Consider the following 14,662-nt stretch of genomic DNA (forward strand, 5'->3'; position numbering starts at 1 on the left):
TTTAACAACAATGGAGGAAAATAACTGACTAACAAATAATTTGAGGTCTGATGCACAGCCCCCGCACGCTACTTGTAGGATTATGACCTGGAACATTGCTGGCATTAAGGCTAAAGCAGGAAATGAAACTTGGGTCAACTCTATAAAATCTTTTGACATCATAGCCCTCCAAGAGACCTGGGACCCGTTAAACAGCTTCTCCTTGTATGGTTTTAGACATTTTTGTATTCCAGCAACCAACAGTGTGACAGGTAGAGCTAAGGGAGGCCTACTTAGTTTATTTAAACTTGATTTAAAGGGTATGTTAACCCAGTGCAACTCAGGATGTCAAAATTGTTTAATTGTTGAATTATCCCCTCCTGATACTTCCAAAATCTTATTCATTAATTTTTATAATTCATGTGCCAATGAGAGCACTAATTTTAATCTGGATTTATTGGAGAAATTTCTGTCAGTTTATAGCACTACTGTAAATACTTTTGAAATAATACTTTTGGGGGACTTTATTATCCACCCCTGTAACCAACCGTGTGCCAATATAGAAGAGGAGGGCCCCCTTTATTCTTTACCCATACATCTTGAACACTCAAAACGGGGGGAGGCCCTTGAAAACTTTGGCGACATGGAATCTCTATGAGTCAGGCTGCGGGGAAGGTGATTCTAGGACCCCCACATTTAAAGGAACAGACGATGGTAAAATTATTGACTATATTTTCATGTCTTCTTTTATTTTGTCCAAGGTTTTATGGTATAAGACCGAGGTCTCGGTCTTTAGTGACCACAATCCAGTGTTAATAGAGATGATGTCCGCTGACCTATTGGCCTTCAAAACTGTGACACATAAGGGCGGCTTAAATGTGATTGTTAAAGATCAAGGACATAGGCTAAAATGGTCAAAAATAGTCCCTGAAACTTTCTTGCAGGAAGTATTGAATAAGGTTGAGGACGATGTGGCCATATGCCTAGAGAAGCAAGCTCAAAGTACACATGTGGTCATTGCTTTTGATAACATTTGCAGACAAATCAACCATATTCTACTTGCAGGCACCAGACAGACTAGATACTATGGTAAGAGATGGTTCAATAAAAGATGCTCTAGGGCACATGCAGTTCTACTTAAGGCCTTGAAGGCCACCCCTAAAGACCGAGCTCTGATAGCCAGCACAAGAACTGCTTATAAAAAAGCTATTCAAGATAGGAAAAAAGAGTTGAAAGAAGAGGCCTGGACACAATTACTTGCCCCTGAGGTTTTAAAAAATAGTGGGCAGTTCTGGAAAATTCTAAATCAAACGTTGTTCTCAGGTGATGAGAATTCACCCCTTGAGTCCAACATTCCAGACGAGGGTTGGATAGCGCATTTTGGGAACCACACGATAAGAGTCCTGCCCAGAACTGAGGATTTTTGAGGACATTGAGGTGGAAAGAGCAATTGAACAGAACCTAAAAAATAAGGCACCAGGCCCTGACGGGGTTCCTGCAGATATATTCAAATGCGCGCCAAAATTTTGGTCTAAGATCTTGGGCAGTGTTTTTAATGCTCTGAACCAAAATAACATACCAGTGTCCTGTAAGAAATCCATTATTATCCCAGTCTTCAAAAAGGGAGATAGGCAGGACCCCTCCTGTTATAGGCCGATCTCCCTAATAGATTCATTGGTTAAAATCTTGGGACAGGTTATTCTGCATAAAATAAAGGATTGGCTTGACGACAGAGGGGTACTGTTGAACGTACAATATGGGTTTAGATCCAAAAGGAGAACTTTAGACCAATGCCTTAATCTACAACTACTATTAGACAAATACACCAAGGCTAAGGAGAGGTCAATGTACCTGGGGTTCATGGACCTCTCCTCGGCATTTGACCTTGTAAATCGGACAAAGTTATGGCAAATCCTGCTCAATATGGGACTTGACCAGGCCTTGGTTAACCTTCTGGTGGTCTTACATTCTGGCCTACTGGCTTCCGTTCGGGTTACTGCTGAGGGGCGCTGTTCAAGCTATTTTAACTCAGAGAGAGGGGTCAGGCAAGGGTGTATCCTGGCCCCCTTCTTTTTACGGTATATAATGATGTCTTGGAACCGGCATTAAAGGAGGCAACTCTTGACATACCGCGTATAGGGGAACTTGGTATTCCAGTTCTCCTGTACGCGGATGACGCTGTCCTTCTTTCACGGACGGGGGTTGGATTACAACGGCTGCTAGATGTCTTTGGGAACTTTATGAGGTCCTTGGATCTTAAAATTAACGCAAAAAAGTCACAAGTTATGATCATGGGGAGAAGTTCTAGGAAGAAACAAGTTAAAACCTTTTTTTGTTGTGAGGAAGAACTCTGCAGAGTGCCCATATTCCCTTATCTGGGGATCACCTTTGATGAGAGAGGGAACTAGGGATCTTAAAAATAGAAACATTGCCTTTGCAAGAACAACTTCTGCACTTCAGGGCTTCACAAAAAACTGGGGGTAAGGCCTATAGAAGCAATAATGAAGATTTACAAAGCTAAATGCCTTGCAGTTATTACATATGGTAGCTCAATATGGGGATACAGTGCCCCAGATTGCTTACAGGTGACTGAAAATAAATGTATGAGATCTGTCCTAACAGTGCCACAGTCCACTCCCTCATATACCATCCATTCTGAACTGGGGGCAGGCTTCATTTCCGACATGATAAAAATGGCTCCTTTAATATGCTGGATGAAGACCTGATTGAACCAGGAAATCTCCTTGAACCATATTATCATGAAAGATTGTCTCCTATTAGAAAATGTCAGCAAGATTCGGTGGCTGACATATATTAAAAACAGTTTTTATAAACTAGGGATACCGGAGCTTTTCTCCTCACCAGAGTTAATAACATCTAAGGATATTATGCAAATTAAGGGTGCCATGTTACAGATGCTGACACTGGAGAGAGAGGAACTAGAACTTAGCAAACCCACTGTAAGGGCTAACCTCATTGTTGCTAACTTACCAGGACCTGAACTTTACCTTAATATGGTGAACCGTCCCTACCACAGGTTCCTTCTAACCCGCTTTCGCTTTAATCTGATCCACCTGAATTTAGGCCATTTCCCTAATTGGAGTACCCCGGAAAATGCAATGCCTTGTAGCTGCGACAACTTTTCCACACAGAACACAATGCATTTCCAGATGTTCTGTGGACATTATACGGAATTAAGGATGACATTTTTGGTTCTTATAGTTAAAGAGGCAGGGTTCTTGCAAGTTAAGCCTGCTCTCTTGTATCTACAATTTTTAAAGAGCCACCGTATTATCTTTCATGTTTCTAGTTTTTTAGTGGGTGCTGCCCGGATCAGGAAAAGGATTAACTGTACCTAAATGAACTTGGATGTGGTAAATTAGAATTATGCTAGTTTATCCTGTAAAAGTGACAGTGAGGGTAACTAAATTGGTTGATGGTTTTATCTTTCTTACTGTGATTTTATGAAATTTTATGAAATCCTTTGGTAATTTTTTAAATGGCTATATGTTTTTTATTCTATTTGTGTAAATAATGCATATTTTGTACAGTACTGTTGTCTTTTTATGATATTGATTTATCGAAATAAAGTATTCTGACTGACTGACTGACTGGCTTCATTACCTAATTTAGGTGGAAAAGAACGAACCTGGTTTAAACCGATCAATGAATCAGCAATGTATATGGAGAACAGGAGCGGGGCCATCATACACCCCTGCCTCAATCCATTGGGGGTATCGATTTTTCTTGACAAAGTTCCCTCACACCCTAATTCGACCCTTGGCCATGGACCTTCATGTAATTGAATAACCAGCTTTAGTAATCCTGGGGACACTCCCCCTTCCTCATCTTCCCCCATGTTAGAGGCCTATTTATAGTGTCAATGATTTTAACCATGGTGTACGGCATCCCTGATGCTCTGCAGCATGGCTAAAAAAGACGGGGGGAGCCAATATTGTAGGCATGCACCAATCATGCACAGACCTACAAAATTATGCAAACGCTTTTTTTGTTTTAGCATATGGCTCTGAGTTGGCTAGCTAAATAAAAAGAAAAAAACAGTAGCACAAGCAGGTGGGAGGGGAGGAAGCAGCATGGATGGGGAAGCAACTCAAGGGATTGGAATCAAGGATGGGAAAGCAACAGGAGGCTTTGGGGGAGCAAACCAGAAGGCAGGTGAAAAAACACAGGGGAGTAGATGGGAAGAAGCAACACAGAGGGCACATAAGCAAACAGAGAGACTGAAATGTGGAGCAGAGGAAACAAACAGATGAGAGTGCACAACAAGGACAAAAAAGAAACGGAGGGTGGGGGAGAAGCACATGTGGGCAAGTGAATCAAGGAGGAAGGGCAAGGAGAATCACATGAGCAGAGAAAGATCAACACAAGCACTGCGGAAGTAGGGGGCACACAAGGTAGACAGCCTTGAAAACACGTGCACTCTAGTGAAGGACTTAAAACATAGTGCCTGAAAAATGAGCAGTGGCAGGACAAAAGTAATGAGTCCATGCTCCAGGGAGGGACAAACACATGAAGAGAAAGCAAAGCCCACCCAAGCTAATAAATAAGAAGCAAGAACGTGAGCGTGTCAATAAGCTAAACAATGAGAAGTATTGGGAAGGCATTAAACCCACCGTAAGCTGAAAATATGTCTGGACGCACAGAGTGCATGTGCTGTCTAGTATGAGAGACCTAAAAAGGTAATTGATCCATGATGTAACATCTCAAAAAACCCTTGCAATGCTGCAGCCAGAAGGTCCTAATACAAGTAAGAACAATGCCCACGCCACCCACTGGTTCGGAAGTAAGAACAACTATAATTGGGGTACAGTGGGCCCCTTAGACCCCCTGGCCACTGCTGCAGCTGCATTATTGATGGGTGTACCCTGCCTCCCTGCCACTGTATTATGTAGAGAGCTCCATCTCTTCAGCTAGTTTCGGGCTCTATAAATCCTAATACACACATTCGTGAAGACCCATCAGAAGAAACATGTGATAAATCCAAACTACAAGCGAAAAATAAAAGATAATTAAGTTACCCAAATAAAATATCTATCAAAAATGTCTTTATATGGATTACGTTTACTCTCTCTTGGTGACGTCTTTTGACTATACAGGGTGCAGCTTATATTCTAAACTCAAGGGGGCAGATTTACAAGCACCTTGCGCCTCTTTTATGCCGCAGTTGCGTCACTTTAGTGACGCAGCGGCGGCGCAGAAGATGCGCCATGGTGCGGGGTATTTACAACGTGACGCATCTGGGAGATGCGTCACGTTGTAAAGCCCTGCGCCATAAGGAGGCTTCCGGCGCAGGGGAGGGCGTTCCTGCGCAGGAACGCCTCCTAAAAGTGGCTGATTGAAATCTACAAGATTTCACTCAGTCACTTTTAGGCCAATGCTGCGTCAAAGCCCTGCGCCTGCTTGAAGCAGGCGTAAGGCTTGAAGCAGCATTGGAAGAATAGGCCCCCCAGAGCATTGCTGGAGCTGCGTGACGCATTTTTTAGAACCGCATGACGGCAACTGCAATGTCATGGATTGGAGAAGTCTAGAATCAAGGTATATTATAGATTTGAACTGCTCGAATACCAGAGGCTTGAACCAGGATGAAGAACTGTATGTATATTGTGAAATGTTTAGAGAAATAGCCTTTATCTACCTGTTTTAAATATGTATTTTATAATATGAGCCTGAATGCTTCAATGAATTGTATGAAATATTGTGATGCTTTAATGATTACATTTTACAAATCGAATAAAGCTTAAGAACTTTATGTAATTGAATATATTTTCTGTGATAGATTAAGAAACACAAGACTAATAATTTGGTCTGTGAGATGAAATAAAATATTTCATTACTAATCCTCTGACTAGCATTGAAATGTTGTTTAAAATGTCTGATTCTGTGAAGACATAGGTTCGAGGGACAAATTGTTGAGAGATATGCTGGGATGGATTTTGTTAATATCATTACATAAATGACTGTCATTGTGAGAGGTCAGGAAGCAGTTGTAGTGTGTAGCTTGTTTGGACCTGTAGTGGTCGACTATATTAAAGTACCCCATTGGCCAGCAGTCAATGGCAGAACTCTACAGTGATTACATTCCTGTTCAGTTGGTAATGGATTGTTTACTTGTTGTGGACTGGTACAGTACTGGGTGATAGACATGACCTATAGCAGTTTTTTCTTATGTGAGTGCAACAGTGTTAAGCAGTATAGGGAATTATTGTGCAGCCTGTAAGAGCTACAATTGACTGCCAAACCGCTGAGTGTTATGGTGATACAATTAGTGTAGGCCAGCAAAATTATGTAATGTAGTTTATTGTGTTGAGACTGTTCTTCTAGCAGTTTCTGGTTGATGTTCAAAGTGCCATCTCTCTATAACACCCCCTTCCTCATCCCCCTCTCCAGTCTTCCATTTTGGGCTTTCAATGAAGGCCGACTTTGGCGCTGGAGACCAGGGTACGAGCCTCGGGGTCGCGTCCACATCCTGTGATTCTGGGCAAATCACATAATCTCCCCGTGCCTGAATGTGTAACGTAAATACGGTGCTCATGTAAAGCGCTCCAATACCTTCGGGTCGAGTTTGCGCTATATAAATATGCAAAAAGAAATGCCATTGGGTCCGAAATCTCGGTCCCTAACTAGAATGTACCAGCCTACCTCTAGTCCTTTGTCTATCTCACACTGCAAGACTTGAAAACCTCTTCATTGGAAAGACTTCCCACTACCTACAGGTGCTCTAATTCAGACAGGCTTCTAGTCCTCAAAGGGGTTGTGGACTGGATACTGCTTACCTGGACCTGTGGGGTGCTGCCACTGCATGCCAGCAGATAGTATTGATGTGTGAAGTCCAAGCGAGTGCACCCCAGAGACCCTTCAAACAGATGTGGCACACCATGGCAGAGGCGCACAGTGAGATCACCTGGTCACAGACCTGCTTTCCTGTCCCTAATTCACCAAGCCACTTGTATGGGTACATTGAACTTATGCCCACTAATGGACGGTTCACAACTGTAAAGCCAGGTTCATGGCCAGAATGCTGAGGAATGTTTGTGAAAACCGACAACTCACAACCATTTTCAAAGCCAGTTCCAGGGGTGGGAATAAAGGCATAGATGCATCAAGGTAAAATTCGCTCGCAAAGGGGCAGATTCTCAGAATCTGCCCCTTTGCGAGAGGTATTTTTGCATTTGGGATGCATCATCCCAAATGCAAAAATCGCAAATTAAGAAATAGCAAAATTACGATTACTTGCATTTAAGGAATCTCAAATTGAGATTCCTTAAATGCAATGCATTAAAGTTAAACAAAATAGCGATTTCGCTAATAGGGCTCGCAAATTACCATGAAGTTGAACTTCATGGTAATTTGCAAAAACTTTGAAAAATGCACTAAAGTGCTTTTTTCAAAGTTTCAAAGTTTCATGTTGCACACACACATGCCCTAAGGGCATGTGTGTGCGCAACATATGTGCACAGATCAATTTCAGGGGTGCAACAGGGTGTCCTTTGGACACCCCTGCACGCTTGAAATCGCATTCTAAATTTGCGATTCGCTAATTGCGATTCACAAATTGAGAATGTCTTCCTATTCATTCCTATGGGCCTCTAGGCCCATAGGAATGCATGGGGAGGTATTCCTTAATTGTGACTCGCAATTTGCGAGTCGCAATTAAGGAATTGTAAGAAATCGCTATTTTTTTTGTGATTTCTTCATGCATAGCATTTTGCTATTCCTTATTAGCGAATCGTAATTTTTCGCTATTAAGGAATAGCAAAATGGGTTCTTGATGCATCGGGGGAAAAATCTTTTTTTTTTAGGATGGGAAGAGAACACCCCGAAAACAGATAGTGGTGAAGGGCAAGAGGTTTCTCTATGGAGATAAATATTTTGCCCTGTGAACAAAATCTTCAAGGTGCAGTCGTACGAATGTGATATATTTTCAGCTGCATACACCTACATCAGGTACCTTTACACAAACAGGAATGCATTCTCATTGTCGTAAGTGTCAAACATGTGGAAGATGGGGACTAATAGCATTCTTGCTAACAAGACCTGGCACTGCCCATGCAAAGTGCAATAGCCCCTATGAGTAGTACAGGCACTACCCTTTACAAGTACAGCAGGTCCCATGAGAAGAGCAAGCAACACAACAACGTTCCTGGCGCGGTCACGTGGGACGCCCGAGCCGATCCACAACATTAAGAGCTTGGGCAAACACGGCGTACATGATCTACGCGGTGTTAGGGGGCGTGGGTGACTGAACCAGGACATGCCTACAGAACGGTAAGGAGGGGGCTCGAGGGGGTGAGCGCGTTTTGCGCAGGTGACAGCCAACATCCAACGAAGGCTAGATTATACTCTAGAGCAGGCTGTGACACATCTATCGTGTAAATATTTATCAAGGACCCCCTGAGTACATGGAAATGAAGTTCCTAGACCAGGGAAAAGCAAATAATTTGATATGTATCAATCTAGGCAACAGAACGTAATAAGTGGTCGAAATGAACTGAGCTAAAACATAGGTTGTTTGTAAAAAAGGGGTAGTTCAATTTTATTCATAAATTCTTTTAAAAAACACATTAAAATAATAATACATATTCACAAATTGTATGCGACATAATAAATCAACAATACACAGCAACACTTTAAGAGAGAAGGACAAATAATCCAACAAATGAAGGTTATATAAAATGAACACAGTTTTTAAGAGAGAAAGGTGTGGCTAAAATAATCTCTACGCGCGTTTCGGCGAACCAGCGCCTTCTTCTGGAGCAGCCACGATAGTATCTGAAATGGGAAAATTCCATAAAACAAAAAATATTATGTACAATAATGCATCAATTTATATTATGTTACACAGAGAAAATTAAAACAAACCAATGTTAGGCTAATAGTCTCAGACTTTCCATTCTATTGTGACCAAGCTTATTAATATTACAATAATACTTTGACGGATTTCTTTTCCTTGCCTTAATGATCATCAAGAAAAATAGAAAAATGGAGTGAATCCTTTTAACTCATATATTCTTATATGAGATAATGGCCAAAAAAGGGAGAAGGAGTGGATACCTTTATACTAAATAGATTATTCCCAAGTTTTGGTGGTGAGGAAGCAGGGTTCTTACATAGGATGGCAAATGCGAGGAATCAAATGATTGATATTAGTGATGGAAAATACGAAATATTCTAAATGGTGGCAATTCGCAGCGTGCTATCAACGCGGGACTTAAACAATGGTATACAATACATTCATATCATAGATAAGGTCACTTACTTAAAAAACACGGAGTATATTAATGCTATTTGATGTTCTCAATCTGGATTATCTGTATAATGACTTTCTTTTCTTTGGTTAGGTGACGAAGATATTCTAGACCCTAAAAAACATAGACATTTCATGAACATTGATTGTTGTTTTAGTGTAGTCTATGATTTTCTAACCAGCCCATATTTAATGAAAGGACCAAGCTAGTGTTTTACCTATTTTAGTTAAGGTTTGCAGATAGATATTCCATAGTCACACGATGTAATTTGTTTGTCTTGATTGTTGATTTTTGAATTTCTATATTTCCTAGAAGAAATTATGAGTTCTTTTAGTTTATTGAATCTTTTCTATTTTTGATATTTTATATTAACTGGACAGTTAGTGAGGATACATTAGTAGTTTTTTGAAAACATTTTCATTTTCGAGGATGAAGGTACCTTAAGTGAGGAGTGGGATTTCAGTTAGACCCGCCTGCCGGAGTTAAAATTTATGGCCACGATAATGAATATTTTTGTGGATCCCAAAAGATATAGTCCTCCTGATGTGGAGATAACAAATGGCGAGATTGCCTATAGAATGGATGGAAAGAATTCTGGCATCAATTTTTGGAGAACAGTCAATGCATGGCGACTTCATAGACTTACTGTCTCTTAAAGAAGAAGGACTGATAGTTACCTTTTTACTTGTGCTCAAGGAGCGATGGATTTCAAAGTGGTTTAAAATAACTCCCTGTCTGTAAAATGAACAAACAGGGGGGGGAAAGGAGAGAGAGAATTCTGTTACCCACTGTTTACTTTGGAGATTATCAGTTAACTAAACAAGTGATCAGAGTAAAATTACCGCATAGGGATTTTAGCGAACACTTACCCAATAGATATCAACAGGGCTCAGAGATTCCGGCGGCGGGACACGGGGGTTCTATGCTCCTTCCACGAAAGACGGCATTTTAAAGTGCCTTTACTTCCTGTATATATACCCTATTTGATTGGATGATTGAGTACACCTGACCTGGTGTTGACATAAAAAAAGGACCAAAAATTAAGAAGAAATGAAAAGAGGACCAGATTCTCTAGAGCAGGAATCAACAATGGCTCCCACGTAAAATGTCACTGGTGTGAACATGAAAGAAGGACCAAAAAATAGGAAGAAGTAAAAAAAGGACCAGATTCTCTAGAGAAAGAATCAGCAATGGCTCCCACGTAAAATATCACTGGATATACATCGGTGCTGATGTATAGCACAAGGATTAACCAGCTTAACCGAGTGGAAAGCAATTGGGGAGTGGAGCTATATTTTAACTTGGGACTAGAGTCAGATTTAGCTGATGTCAAATCCAAGCAAAAAGATTCTAAATATATAGCGCTTCAAGATTAGGTGCACAAAAATGACTCATTATAGATTTGGTGCTGGTTTTTTCAATATTTTTAGAGTAAAAAAGATTTCTATAGGAAAGTTATTTTTCCTGAAATTCGTAAAAACTGTACTTCCATTAAACAAAAAATAATGCGTGTGAATTTAACGAGGCTCCATGCCTTTTGTTATTTTAGAAAAGTCGAGCATTAATATTCCTTCGATCTAGTTGTTGCTTAATTACACCTGTACGACAAAGTGAGGTGCAGGGAAAGATTCCCCTAATCAGGAGCTTAAACTTTAGATAAAAAGGGAGCAGGGTGAACTACATCTTGGGAGAACACTGGGATTGACTTTTCTTATTGCTGAATGCCTATTATTAGGTAATTTAAATTTAATCATAAAGAGTGAGAAGCTGTTTTTGCTGCGGTAGGGAGAGTCAAAAGATGCTCTAGCAAATAGCGTGCTCCCATGGCAATTCGCTATTCATTCCTTCTCGAAAGGTGTTGAAGACAAATATCCAGAACACCTCTCTCTTTTTTCTGATGGCACAACCCCCATTGGAGTCTGCAGTATGAATTTTTTCTAGGACTCTCCATTTAAGGTCCTCTGCCTGATGTCCCTTTTCTAGGAAATGCTTCACCATTGGGGCAGCGAGTTTGTGGGTTCTTATCGCTGAACGATGTTCATTTAACCGTGTTTGTATAGTTCGAGATGTTTCTCCTATATACCCGAGGAGACACGGGCACTGTATAAAGTAGATCAGATTTGAAGATTTACAGTTCCACATTTCTTTTGCCACTGTTGTGTGGCCATTGTGTGTGAATTCTTTTCCTCTTATGATACTAGCACAAGAGGAACATGAGGAGCAGGGGAAAGTTCCTTTTATCGGATTGCCTGATACAATCGACCTCTGTGTTAAAAGATTTTTGTCCGATGTAGGTTGGAAACGTGAACGAACAATATGTTCTTTGATGTTTTTATTCCTTTTGTAGGCAAATAGTGGTTTAGCTAGTTTCAGTTCTGGAGTACAATTGCTATTTAAAATGTGCCAGTTTGAATTTATGACTTGTTTAATTTTTGTGTCAAGGGTGGAATGTTTAGTTACACAGACCACCTGGTTGGTGGTTTTAGCTGGCTTTTGTTGGAGCAAATAATTGCGATCATAATAGCGGGCACGCTTATAAGCGTGTCTCACTAGCCGGTGTGGGTAGCCTCTCTCGATGAATTTACTTCTCATCGCAATCGCCTGTTTATCAAAGTCTGCCAGGCTGGTGCAGTTGCGCCTAACCCGTAGAAACTGAGAGAATGGAATTGAATCTTTTTGTGATCTAGGGTGGAAACTACTGTAGTGCAGCAAGGTGTTTCTTGCTGTGGGTTTCGTATGTAGATCCATTTTTAAAAAACCATCATCATTTATAATTTCAATGTCTAAAAATTCAACCTTCTCATCACTGATATGCGACGTGAAGTGGAGATTAGGGTCTGCTTCGTTTATCCAATAGACGAACTCGTCTAGTGCCTCCCTCCCATTGGTCCAGACAAAAAAAATGTCATCTATGTATCTGGACCAATGGGAGACAGACTCGAAAAAGGGCGCCAATTCATTATAGATGTTTTTTGCTTCGAAGGCCGCCATATATATATTCGCAATCGAGGGCGCTACTGAAGCCCCCATACTTACACCCTTTATCTGGCGATAAGTATTCAAGCCAAATTCAAAAAAGTTGTCAGTTAAGACAATTTTTAGACATGCCAATAAAAATGATTTAGGGCAGGGTATGTTGTATGAGTCAATGAACCAAGATGTAGCTGTCATTGCTCCAAGGATGGGAATATTTTTTGTGACACATCTATCTACAGACGTATACGAGGAGGTGGAGATTTCTAAGTTAATATCTCCCTCAATACTTATTTTCCAGATTGTGTTCTTTGGCGTACTCTACACCGGACACCAGTTCGAGTTTGTAATTGATATAAACTCGGTAAGTGAACCACCCAATATATAACAACCTGAGTGGGGTGACTGTAATAGCAACAGCTGGAGACTGTGGTACTATTATGGCCCCTCGGTTATTTTAAGTGGAACTAGGTACTAGGTACGAGTGATTACGCGAATGCAGAGAGATGGTCAATTATAAGAGATTGGGTCTTGTATTTATTTGACTATATAGGGACAATTGATGAGTTTAACAGAAGTTCATGCATAATATGCATTTAGGGTCTTTTACTCAACACTAGACACATAATTTTAAAGGCTATAGACAATGTTGACACAATACAATTGAAAGATTGAGCAGGTGTATTCTAATAAGGGTTTTAAACCCCTCCTCTCTACTCTCTCTTTTTGCTATAGCGAATGTTCTCCCGCATTTGAGGGGACACTCTCCACATATATTATAGGAGGGGTACGGATCAATTGGACCTACCTCCCTGTTGGGGTAATTTTTCTCCAAAATACGGGGGAACCCTGAGTGACACCGAATGTGACGGTCCTGAAGAAGACCGGAGTGACCTTTCAGGCACATCAAGAGCGGTCGAAACATGTTGACTCTGGCAGTGGTAGGAGGGAAGCCTTGAGGTTCCTAATTATCTCCTAAAGGCGCTTTCCCATCCTTTTTTCATTTATTTTTAATCCTGGTAGAGGTGTCAAGAAAAGTTTAATAAAGGTTGCATTCTGGTTGACACCTTTAATCAGTTTTAATCACTCCTCACTCTGCACTTTTTTGTCGCACCTTTCGGTTGAGATCACTTGGTGTTTGCACGATTTTCACCAATTTATGTGTTAAGTGTTGTCTGTGTTCAGTTGTTTTGACTATAAGTTGTGTTAAGAGAAATGTATTATTTTTTCCCCCTCCCTTATGCTCTGCCCTGTGTGGGGTACACCAGGGCGTATTGTAAGCAGGCCCAATGATGAAGCATGTCACATACCTTGGTATGTGAGTGAGGGCAGTTTTCTCAAATAGAATGATTTGCCCTATTGGGGCCTTCTCTGTTTGTTGTGTTTGTATGTATCTTTATGTTACTTACTCTACCCACCCCTTTTGTGTGTACAATTAAGGTCTTTGGGGGTTCGGGGTGGCAGAGTCTAAACTTATCTGACCCTCGCCCCTCTTTTGTGATTGAATTCAAAAGAGCAAGCAATACCCATTACAGCAACCAGTAGTAAACTATGGGCACTGCCCTTTATCAGTACATAAGACCCGATGAAAAGTACCAGCACTGCCCATTAGAAGTACACTAGACCCCATGAGAAACGCTGGTACAGCCCACTACAAGTGTACCAGCCCCCAGGAGTGACACTGGTTCTGCCCATTACTGCATGATTAGAAGCATTCCCACTGCCCATTACAAGTATACCAGCCTTGTGAGAACAACTGATACTGCCCATTACAACATGATAAGAAGCACTGATACTGCCCATTGCAAGCAGACGAGTCCGCCATGAAAAGAGCTGGTACTGCCCAATACAACAGACAGATGTAAAATTACGGGCACTGCCCATCGCAAGCATGCCAGGCCCCCACGAGGAGTGCTGGTATTGCCCATTACAAGTAAATAGAGCCCATAAACAGAGCTGGTACTGCCCATTACAATATGATGAGAAGCATTGATACCGCCCATAACAAGTGCTGCAGATCACAAAAAAAGAGTGCTGTACCTCAGTGGTACATTGTCTAAAAAGCATATGCACAAATGTGGCAATTGCGATACCTGTGTTTTCATGCAAAGCTCAAGTTTTCGCACAAATCTCAAATTTCAGACAATTCCGCGTTTTGGAATCAAATTTATATTTAAGGTGTAGGGAAGAGAAGGGGACAAGGTAGCATATTCCCTCTCCTGTAAAACTATTAATAACGTGTGCGGTCTACTTCATGAAAGACGGTTAGTACATGATAATGACAAAATATCGCATCACTGTGCTTTCAACATCTCTCTAATTGAACTAACACACCTAATCTAACTGAATTGTGGGACAAGAACGGACAGTCAGGGCCTCATTTACAATATTTTGCCGCAGGACAGCATTGCAATCCTTCCTTCTGCGTCGCCCAACGGCAAAAA

The 14,662-nt window shown here is 41.1% G+C and overlaps 1 protein-coding gene and 1 long non-coding RNA gene across 4 annotated transcripts in view; both read right to left on the reverse strand.

Annotated features, from left to right (window-relative positions):
- The window catches only part of GRK1 (G protein-coupled receptor kinase 1), a 656,045-nt gene that overhangs the window by 636,593 nt on the left and 4,790 nt on the right, over positions 1-14,662 (reverse strand). The window lies entirely within an intron of this gene.
- Positions 8,400-10,749, reverse strand: LOC147698028 (uncharacterized). 3 transcript variants are annotated; one of them, XR_015299174.1, is made up of 4 exons: positions 9,923-10,749; positions 9,685-9,816; positions 9,463-9,553; positions 8,400-9,359 (listed from the first exon to the last, which is right to left on the reverse strand). It is a non-coding gene; the product is annotated as an uncharacterized LOC147698028 (long non-coding RNA). The 3 variants fall into 3 exon arrangements; XR_015299175.1 differs by having other exon boundaries at positions 8,400-8,769; positions 9,257-9,553; XR_015299173.1 differs by having other exon boundaries at positions 8,400-9,553.

This window comes from Lissotriton vulgaris, chromosome 8, assembly GCF_964263255.1.
Source record: "Lissotriton vulgaris chromosome 8, aLisVul1.2, whole genome shotgun sequence".
NCBI lineage: Eukaryota > Metazoa > Chordata > Amphibia > Caudata > Salamandridae > Lissotriton > Lissotriton vulgaris.